The sequence below is a fragment of the Dendrobates tinctorius genome, unplaced genomic scaffold (genome assembly GCF_039654945.1).
Source record: "Dendrobates tinctorius isolate UK_male_01 unplaced genomic scaffold, ASM3965494v1 ptg000015l, whole genome shotgun sequence".
In the NCBI taxonomy this organism is placed as follows: domain Eukaryota; kingdom Metazoa; phylum Chordata; class Amphibia; order Anura; family Dendrobatidae; genus Dendrobates; species Dendrobates tinctorius.
The window spans coordinates 43,685,498-43,695,000 of NW_027361683.1; the positions used below are offsets into that span (position 1 = coordinate 43,685,498).

Sequence of the window (9,503 nt, forward strand, 5' to 3'; positions counted from 1 at the left end):
TGATAAAAAATAAATAAAGAAAAACGAGAAAAAAAAAAAAAAAAAAAAATATATATGTAAAATGAACCCACGACGTGATGAAAAAGAAAAAAAGGGGATCAAAGTCCAGCGAACACACCGCTACACCAGGGAGAGTGTTTGAATTTAAAAGAGAATTTACAATCCGACCATTGGTATGAGTCTCCAAAATAGATATTTATAAAAGTGATAATTAAATACTGAATGTGTATGTATGATTAAAAATACGCTAATGAAATTGATGTGAAAAAAATGAATAAAGATGAAAATGAAAAAATATATAAGAATAAAATGTGTCACTAGTTATTTAATTCAAATTCCATGAGAAATCCGTGGCGTGAGTTGGTAGATAAAAGGCAAAAAAGGAAAAAAAAAAGAAGAAAAAAGAAAAAACCACAAATGGAAGAAACCAAGATCGCATACCGCAGAAGAAATGTTAAAAAAATATTATATATATTAAAAAGAAGTCACCCAGAACAAGAACTGATTATTATAGAAAATCTGTATGCATGATAAAAATTTTTTTGAACAGAAAAACGCATTATTAATTTCATTTCAGCAATCTATTCGAGATGCGAGGTTCCAATAACACGAACCAGACAAACAGAAAAAAATTGTAGGAAACGAAAAAATGCAAAATAATGACCAAAAAACCAAGGGAAAATTAACACCTTAGTTTCCAGAACAATGTCACATTATATGGAATATAAACGAAAACAATACATAAAAAGTAAAAAATTCCGTCAAAACGCATGCATGAATGGATAAAAATATTATTAGATAAAAATATTATTATTATTATTAATATGAAAAAACGTGTAATAGATAAAATTATTTAAGGGATATATACACCCATATTAGCCATGATAAATGAAGGACTATAGTATGTATAGGTAAGATTAACCCACTAAGTGGGTGTAAAAAATGTGCAAGAAAAAAAAATATATATATATATACATAATATATATATATATACATAAAAAAAGAGAGAAATTATTTATTATTATAAACATATGAAAAAAATCTATGTGAAGAAAGAAAAAATAACGGAAATGTGTGGAAATTAACCCTTCACCCCAAAATGAAAGAAAGGGGAAAAGACCACGTGTGTGAAACGTGTAGGAGAGGAATACACACCAAAATCACAGTGTGTGAAGAGACATAAAATCAAAAAATTAATTGGTACAATGAAAACATATCCAATGATTACTTTTAGGAGGGCTCCTAATATTAAAAATTTTGTAGCCCCCAGTCGTTTAAGAAATAAGACAGAAACCCGAGTGATTACCAATAATACACCTAGGGGTATTTTTCGTTGTGGAAAGAAAAATTGTGCTTGTTGCAACAATATTACACATAGAATGAAATATTTTAGATCCACTACTACAGATGAATCTTTTCCTATCCGTGATTTCCTTAACTGCACTTCTGAATATGTCATTTATCTAATTGAGTGTGACTGTGGGAGACAATATGTGGGGAGAACCACACAACCGTTACATCTTAGAATGAACTCCCATAGACATAATATTAAAAAGGGCTTTCTTTTGCATGGTCTGTCTAGACATTTCTCATTAAAACATGATAAAAACCTTCAGGGATTAAAAATTAGTCCCATCGAGCAGATTCCCTTTAACCATCCTGATAGGATAGGACAACTCAACAGGAAAGAAATCTTCTGGATTTATAGGTTGAACACTCTGAAACCTAATGGGTTAAATGAAATTTCTGAAGTGTTTCTTTGATATTTTCTTTGTTTTCCCTAATGTCCACTAATTTATTAATCTACCTATTGTCTTTTATAATCAGGTATATTTATGAGTTTTTATTGTATTTTTATAGGTTTCATATATTTTATGTTTTCATTGTACCAATTAATTTTTTGATTTTATGTCTCTTCACACACTGTGATTTTGGTGTGTATTCCTCTCCTACACGTTTCACACACGTGGTCTTTTCCCCTTTCTTTCATTTTGGGGTGAAGGGTTAATTTCCACACATTTCCGTTATTTTTTCTTTCTTCACATAGATTTTTTTCATATGTTTATAATAATAAATAATTTCTCTCTTTTTTATGTATATATATATATATATATATATTATGTATATATATATATTTTTTTCTTGCACATTTTTTACACCCACTTAGTGGGTTAATCTTACCTATACATACTATAGTCCTTCATTTATCATGGCTAATATGGGTGTATATATCCCTTAAATAATTTTATCTATTACACGTTTTTTCATATTAATAATAATAATAATAATAATAATAATAATAGTTTTATCTAATAATATTTTTATCCATTCATGCATGCGTTTTGACGTAATTTTTTACTTTTTATGTATTGTTTTCGTTTATATTCCATATAATGTGACATTGTTCTGGAAACTAAGGTGTTAATTTTCCCTTGGTTTTTTGGTCATTATTTTGCATTTTTTCGTTTCCTACAATTTTTTTCTGTTTGTCTGGTTCGTGTTATTGGAACCTCGCATCTCGAATAGATTGCTGAAATGAAATTAATAATGCGTTTTTCTGTTCAAAAAATTTTTTATCATGCATACAGATTTTCTATAATAATCAGTTCTTGTTCTGGGTGACTTCTTTTTAATATATATAATATTTTTTTAACATTTCTTCTGCGGTATGCGATCTTGGTTTCTTCCATTTGTGGTTTTTTCTTTTTTCTTTTTTTTTTCCTTTTTTGCCTTTTATCTACCAACTCACGCCACGGATTTCTCATGGAATTTGAATTAAATAACTAGTGACACATTTTATTCTTATATATTTTTTCATTTTCATCTTTATTCATTTTTTTCACATCAATTTCATTAGCGTATTTTTAATCATACATACACATTCAGTATTTAATTATCACTTTTATAAATATCTATTTTGGAGACTCATACCAATGGTCGGATTGTAAATTCTCTTTTAAATTCAAACACTCTCCCTGGTGTAGCGGTGTGTTCGCTGGACTTTGATCCCCTTTTTTTCTTTTTCATCACGTCGTGGGTTCATTTTACATATATATTTTTTTTTTTTTTTTCTCGTTTTTCTTTATTTTTTATCATCCTTTTTCTTTTCTTCTTTTTCTTTTATCTGTAAAACATAATAAAGTTTTATTTTTAATTAGGGAATGTTTAACCTTTATGAACTCTTGACGCTTGAATCACTTTGATCTTTGACCTTTGCGGCGCTCCTCGTGTCTCTGAGGGCGCCAAATTTGAATCCTGTATGTATAAATGTGATGACAGCTCTCTGTAGTCATGTATCAACCCCTGAAGAAGAAGCGTTATGCTTCGAAACGCGTAGGGATTAAAGGGTTAACTTTTTTAACCTTGTGTGGTTATTGAATCCGTCTGGCAGCGCACTTAAAGTCCAAGAATTTATTCCTTATTGAACACATGATTCCTAAGCATAATGACTAAATGAATAAAATAAGTTTTATATTCTTTCACCAATGTAAATGCAAATATTATGTATAAAATATGAATAACACTAGCAATGTTTGGTTTAGAGCTGCATGACCCAACACACCTTTTGCCTCGGTGCGCAACAGACTATGTCCTCTACAATGAATACATACACTGTGGTATGTGCTGAAAACCAACTGAATAAAGGTGAAAAAAATCCTTCTTTACCTCTATTGCAGAGGGAATCACGTGCAATGTGTGCTTGCAACGGTCTGTGCTTAGCAAGGGGATGAATCCACTTGCAGTAAAACCTATAAACCTGGACCCGTGCTAATTTGGCAGTAAGCAGTATTTGCAATTGTGCTTGCGACGGTGCACCCTTGGAAGGGACATGATTCTACATGTGGTATGTTCTTTAGTCCTGGACCCGTGATGAATAGTTAGCAAGAGGTGTTTGGCAAAGGGCCAGCCGGCCACGTTTGTTGTAATACCTGCTCAAGATGAAACTATGGTCTGGAGGATGTGACATGTCACTGAAGGTAGGACTCTCATTAGGAAAAATGAAGAGTTCCGACAATCCAACGCGGTTCTGCAGTTGCAACCGCCTTCATCAGGGATCCCTTCAGCGATTTCACCCATCCTCCAGATGGTAGTTTCTTTTTGAGCATGTGTTACAACATATGTGGCTGGCTGGCACTTTGCCAAACATCGCTTAGTAACTATTCAGCATGGGTCCCAGGACTAAAGGACATACTGCATATGGATTAATCTCCCTGCGAAGCTCAGACTGTCGCAAGCACACATTGTAAACACCGCTTGCTGATTAATTGGCACGGGTCCAGGATTAAAGTTCTTACTGCATGTGGATTCATCCCCCTTATAAGGACGGACTGTTGCTTGCACAAATTACACGTGATCTCCTCTACAGTAGACGTAGAGAAGGATTTTTCATCTTCAGTTGGTTTTCAACGCATACCACGTGTATTTATAAATGCCAATCTATTCTGTCTTTTTTTGTAGAAGTTGCAAGAACAAAGCTTTTGTACAGTGGTGTCACCTCATTTCAGACCTGATACAAGCAGAGCTGAATTTTCTTTGATGCCTGCTATTAACAGATCAGTGATATGAAACGGCAGCTGCAGCTCAGCTGATGCATAAAGCTGAAGATAATCCTCTGCTATATGCATCAAAAGAATAGCATTTGCAGTTTTGTCTAATTGATGTGAGTAGCAGGCCCTGCTTGTCCGCTCTGCTGTGCTTGGTTTTTACAAGTTTAGCGGAGTGCATGACTGTTGGTCTCTGCTGAACATCAGCTAACAGATCAATGATGTAAAAGCACACAGGCAGCTATGTAGATGGTAAAAGATAAAAGTGGATCAGGCAGAGTTGTGTACAGGATCATACAAACCTCAGAAGAACATAGTGTTTTTTAAATACAGATTAGCATAATGATCTTGCCAAATTTCTCTAGATACAGCTAAGATGAGCACAGTATAGAAGCAGACCTGCGCTGGTAAGCTGTGGCATTTTACACATTCATAAGTCTGCCTGCATCTAGCACATCTCTGAGTCATCAATTCCAAGATGTGGGACAAGTCAGGAACACACAGGAGAGGGAGGGACCTGCAGCACTGAAGAGACGCAAATGTGTAGTTTTTCCCAGTGCTGTGGAGTTGGTAAGCCAAACTACCGACGTGAACTCTGACTCAGGACTCCTCAATTTCCCTGACTTCTGACTCCTAAATTCTTATGAAAAGATTTACAACACATCCTTCACTGAACCCAATTTATTATATATTTTAGGAGTCGGAGTTGGTCCATTGTATTCCGACTCCACGACTTCGACACCATAGCCCTGGTTTTTGCAGATAGGGGAAGGGACAACCTATTCTTCTGTGAAGCTCATTGCACAGAGGGGCAGATGGAATTTATTTAAAGAAAAAAAACACAAACTTACAATGATAAAACTTTGTTGGGCTTGGTCTGTGTATTACCAATAAGTATGCATTTTCATTGCTGTGGTAAAATGTCATTGTGGGAATAAACCTTTAAAAGGAATGTATCACTATTTTTATTTTTGTATTGATAATTATTGATTATGTAAACAATTATTTTTAATACAAAATAAGTTTTTTTTTTAATTACTTTTTCTGCAGCGTCTGGCGACAGCCAATTTTATTTGCTGGTGTGTAAGTGCCTGAGCACGGACACTTACTGCAAATACAGCAGACCCAGGCCATAGGAGAGATTGCAGTCGGCGTCCAACCGCATCTCTTACACCGTGACTGCCTAAGCTGTTAACTGGGCAGGCTCCCTGGGCTGTTTATATTCACAGCTAGGTGACATATTGTTGTAGTCCAGAGCTCTTCTCTGAGCTACAATTTCCACCTTTCAGTGTTCTGCCACGAGTAGTGACGGGAGGTGGAGGTGAGCATAGGTTGGCAGCTTTGCATTGTGCTACTAATGCCAGGCTACTGAGCTGTTGTCATGACTGGAAGAAGTTTCCTCAATTCATGCTCTGAGCAGTGAGAGTACGCCTGCAGAGGTGACCCCTTCCAATGGTAAGAATACCTGTGTCCACCGACGCTGTTAGCACTGCAGTGTTAAGAGCACAGCGTAAAAATCTGCTGTGTTCTGTACACTGATAAGTCAACGTAAAGCCTCATTCCGATGTCTGTAATTTAGGGACGTCTGAAGTTTTGCTACTGCGCCTATTCCATTTGAAGTGGAATGCGCTTTGCAGATGCAGCAATAAAACCCTCTTTCAGACATCCCAGCGTTGGATAATGAAAGCGTGGGTACTTTGACATTTCAGGGCCATGCATCTAATCCTATTATATGTGATACACTCTGCTGAGCCGTGTATGTATCTAATCCCATCAAGTGTGATACTCTGCTGAGCCGTGTATTTAACTCCATCTTGTGTGATACTCCACTGAGCCTTGTATCTAATCCCATCATGTGTGATGCACTTCGCTGAGCTGTCTATTAAACCCCATCATGTGTGATACACTCCACTGAGCCATGTATCTAACCCCATCATATGTGATACACGCCGCTGAGCCGTGTATCTAATCCCACGTGTGTTACACGCCGCTGAGCCGTGTATCTAATCCCATCATGTGTGATACACTCCGCTGAGCTGCGTATGTAATCCCAACGTGTGATATAGCGATCTACACCAATTAACAGAATCGGCGCTGCCAGTTATTTTCGGTGACACGGTCCACAAGTCAGTATCACTTTGCAGTTACCAACTAAATGTTTTTACACTGTGATCCTAAACTTCATCCTCCCTTATCCTTTTGCAAACTCCCAGAAGGGGAGGACTGGAGTGTCATCAGGCACATGTGAGCAAAGACATTTTTTTTAATGACACATTCCCTTTAAAGGGATTGTCCTGGTATCTAATATTGATAACCTATTGTTACGCCAGCCACTCACACACCTCCTAAGAGCCACCCTACTCGGCGCATGTTTTTCTCTGCTTCACCCAGTACCTGACCACCTGAGCTGCCTGGTTCTTCTCTTCCAGCCCTGCTGTTGAGTCATAGGGGGCGCTGCTGTACTCTCAAGGAATTTGCATCCATTCAGGCCTGCGGAGATCTGCTTCCCTGGCCTATCACCTGCCAGCAGGTGATATCAGGCCACCCCACCCTTCATTCCTCGCCCGAGCTTAGGTTCTTAGTAGCTCTGTCTCTAGTTCCTTTATTGGCTTATTATTGTTATAGACCCGTCTCTTGCCTTCTCGTTTTTTCTGATCTGTCCGCTCCACACTCTGTAAAACTGGCAAAAAACTGCATGTAAAAGCCAACTGGAGACCGAGCCGCACGGGAGACAAGTCCAGGAGGCCGGTCCTCACCAGTTTCTCCATGTCCTGCTCCCATTGTCTGACTTTTTTTCTTTTTTTTTTTTTTTCCCCTCTATACATGTAAGGAGAGACCAGTCACACTCGTAGGCTGTGTACACACGTTGCGGATTTTGATGAGGATCCGCAGAGTTGTTTGACGCGTGGATTGGCATCAAATCCGCAGTGTAGTGCACAGGCAATGTTAGCGTATGATAAATGAAGAATTGCTGTGCACATCCTGAGGAAACATCAGCACAGATTTGCAGCGTTCTTTTTCTGCAGCATGTCAATTGTTTATGAGGATCCGCAGCAGCGTTTTTCAGTCTGGCACATATCTCTCTTTCTGTCTCTCTCTCTCATCTAGAAGCGAGAAAATACACAGATCCAAGACCACCTAACAAATCCGCACACAAAAAACGCATTACAATTCGCAGGAAATCAGCATCAATTCCGCATGAAGGGTGAGTGCACACAGTGCGGATTTTTCCACGCGGATTTGCAGGTAAAACTGCAGGTAAAGTGACCTGCGGTTTATCTGCGGATTTGCCTGCGGTTTTCGCCTGCGGATTGACACTTGGACAATAGAACAGGTGTCAAACCGCTGCGGCATCCGCAGAAAGAATGGACATGCTGCGGATTTTTAATCGCAGCATATCCGCACGGAAAAATCCACAGCATGTGTACTGCGGTTTTGAAATCCTATTGCTTTGCATTGTACTGTGCACTGTCTGCGGAACTGCTGCGGATCTGCAGGGCCAAATCTGCTGCGGATCCGCAGCAGAATCCGCAACGTGTGCACATATCCTAAGTCCACAAACGTTTTCCCCTGCATTTTCTGCCAAGAGGTGCGGATTCTGTGCAGAAAATTCCACAGACTAATCTGCATTGTGTGCACATACCCTTAGACTAGCCTATCCTTTTAGGTTTGTGTTACAAGTTCACTGCTTGGACATTCCATGAGCAGCCTGAACATGTAGAGACTCTTACCGTTTTAGAACCAGGTCTAGGTCTTCTAGGTCGACAGGAGCCATTCACCTATAAGGTCTTTTTTCCCCTTAATTCCTATTCCTTTTGATGTGGGTGTATATGTTTAGTGAGACTTGCGCTTCTCATTTATTCTGGTCTTTTCCCCACCTTTCTGTCCACAAGGGAGCAGTGCAGGATAAGACTGTGAGATTCTTCCTAGACTTCCTGTTAGTAGTTAAAAAGCAACATGAACATGTTAGGGTACGTTCCCACTTTCAGGATTTGCTGTATATTTATGCAGTGTCAAACCCACAGCGTCCAGATTTTATAGCATTTCTAGAAATCCCATGTCCACTATGCGTGCATAGTCGCCTGCGGACCATCCGCAGACACTGACGTGGCTCGTCTTTCAGGACCGCAGCATGTCAATTTCTAGCTAGTCTTTTAGCAACAGAAATTTGACCAATAGAAGTGTATTGGATTCGATAAATCCGCACCGATCAGTGATCACATGCGGATTCTCCTGTGTTCAATAGACTGCAGCGCTTTGGGTGCAGTGAACATACTCAGCTTCCAAATCACTGCTAGTTCCTGATCGTGGGCACCTGCCTAAAGGTTTCATATAGGTGACAGCGTGAATGAGTGCATGTATTCCCTACAGGAAAGAAAGGTGTAGTATTTAGAAAGAATGGCTCATCTATGAAGGATGTTTTCTCTGGGAGGGAGAGGAAGGAGGTGCAACCACTGAATCACTTGTTGAGTCATTGGGCTCCCCCCACCCATCACTGCCAAAATCTATTCCTATTCAATGTAAGGATTTCTTTCTGTTGTGTGAATGTAGTTTTGATATATCGTATGGACTGGTTAAGAGTTTGTCAGCTTTCTCCTAGTGGCTGCATTCCTTGTACATGTTGTTTACGGCAATAAGGTTGTTCCCCTGGGCGGCCTGTGCTTCGGGTCCCTTTTGTAGTGTCGTTTTTAGGCTACCTGCCCACGTTAGCATTTTTAAACGCTCAGAAAACCGGACTTCTTCCCAGAAACCGCGTGTTTTAGTTATGCACGTTTTTTTAAGCGATTTCTGCACAAAAACCGCGTGTTTTAGTTATGCACGTTTTTTAAGCGATTTCTGCACAAAAACCGCGCGTTTTATTTATGCACGTTTTTTAAGTGATTTCTGCACAAAAAACGCACGTTTTTCTTCCGCGCGGTTTCTGGGAACATTGGAAATAGCTAAAAACGCGGACCTATG

The 9,503-nt window shown here is 38.8% G+C and overlaps 1 protein-coding gene across 3 annotated transcripts in view; it reads left to right on the plus strand.

Moving 5' to 3' along the window:
* PHACTR4 (phosphatase and actin regulator 4) overlaps positions 1-9,503 on the plus strand; it is a 116,319-nt gene that overhangs the window by 51,128 nt on the left and 55,688 nt on the right. The gene's annotated exons all lie outside the window — the stretch shown is intronic.